Source organism: Myotis brandtii, unplaced genomic scaffold (assembly GCF_000412655.1).
Source record: "Myotis brandtii unplaced genomic scaffold, ASM41265v1 scaffold466, whole genome shotgun sequence".
NCBI classification, from domain to species: domain Eukaryota; kingdom Metazoa; phylum Chordata; class Mammalia; order Chiroptera; family Vespertilionidae; genus Myotis; species Myotis brandtii.
In genome coordinates this window covers 1,249,951-1,251,658 of record NW_005367809.1, presented here as the reverse complement: position 1 = coordinate 1,251,658, position 1,708 = coordinate 1,249,951, and the positions used below count along the sequence as shown (strand labels likewise).

At 37.7% G+C, this 1,708-nt stretch overlaps 1 pseudogene; it reads left to right on the top strand.

Annotated features, from left to right (window-relative positions):
- The first annotated feature begins 1,096 nt into the window (after positions 1-1,096).
- On the top strand, positions 1,097-1,462 carry LOC102256922 (annotated as a pseudogene).
- Positions 1,463-1,708: the final 246 nt, after the last annotated feature.

Genomic DNA, 1,708 nt, shown 5'->3' with positions numbered 1-1,708 from the left:
TCAAAAGAATCAGAACCTGATTTAACAGGGCAGATTTAACAAGAAAATAAAATAATGGTGACATTTTAAACAACAACAAAAAAAAAACAGAGAAAGCAACCATTTGTACTGACAAAAGAGTATTTTTGTGGCACTAACATAAGCTGAGAAGGCCCTGAATATCATTCATTAATTTACAAAAATAAATAACAGATTTATAAAGCAGCAGGAATTAATAAAAATTTTCTTGTAATGTCTTAAATTGGCTCTGTGATGTTTCTCATGCCTCTTGAGTTGCCTTAGGGTATGGACATACTACTTAATATAGTTTGAAATTTTAATATATCATTTTTTGTGTCAATTATTTTGAATAATTTATTATAATTAGTTGTTCCTATCAAATATATTTTAAAGGGAGGGAATAAAATGCAATTTACCTATATACTGATCACAATGACTAATTTAATGTTTACTTTGTAAATTTTATACAAAAATTCCAAGCAGCCTTTCACCAAAATAAAATACTTTTAATTCTCTGATGACAGCAATGCTGGCTGAATGGAGCTGTACAAAGTTGAGTCTCTGAGCCAAGGCTTAATTGGACAGCATGCCTAACAGAAGCTAATGAAGTGGATAACATCAGAGTACAAAGTCCTTTCCAACTAAGTGTATGCCAGAAGCAAAATAAAAAGTCAATATGTTTCCACATCCAAATGGCAAGACTGTGACAGGAAATTTAACGTGAAATCCAAAGATCATATAGGCACGTAAACAGTAGAATAGTGTTAGAAGCCAGTAGCATCCAGAAGAGAACATCCATGTATATTACAATTAAAGGGATACTATGCTTATGGGAGCTTACATGTAAGGAATGCTCTTTTTATTTTCTGTGCACTATGTATTGCCTAAAGGAATATCTCATATTAATTCACAAGTGTAGAAACAGTATGAACTAAACAAAAATTCTCAATATTACAATTAATATTGTTTAGATATTTTAGGAATGCAATAATACATAGAGGCAGAATTCAGACACAAATATATCAATACTAGTGCCCAAGTGCATGGATTCGTGCACATTAAAAATAAATTAATTAGGAGGTCCCTCAAGCTGAAGATGGCAGCGTCGGCAGCGAGGGCCGCTCTGGCTCTGTAGGCCAGTGGCAGTCGGCCCGTGGCCTTTGTCAGGAAAATCCCCTGGACCGCCTCTTCAAGTGAGCTGAGAGAACACTTTGCACAGTTTGGCCATATAGGAAAGTGCACTGAACCTTTTGACAAAGAGACTGGCTTTCACAGAGGTATGGGTTGGATTCACTTTTTTTCAGAAGAACTTCAGAATGCACTACAACATGACAGTCATGTTATTGATGGAGTAAAACTCCATGTTCAAGCTCAGAGACCAAAAGTTTTGCAAGGGGATCAAACATCTGATGAAGAGAAAGATTTTTAAGACTATTACTACCTATTAAATAAAGGAACAAAAACAAAACAAAACAAAACCAAACAAAACAAATTAATTAGAAGGTGGCTGGCAGGGCATTACTGGGCTAGACTGGCTGGACATGACGTGGAGCCAACCTTCCGCAGTCCCTTCCCAGCCAGCCACACCTGGCTCAGAGGGCATCTGTGGAGTGAGCAGAGTCCCTCTGGCAGGTGGGGTCCCTCGGCCTGGCCTGCAGGGATTGGGCCAAAACTGGCTCTCTGACATTCCTCGAGCGGTCCTGGATTG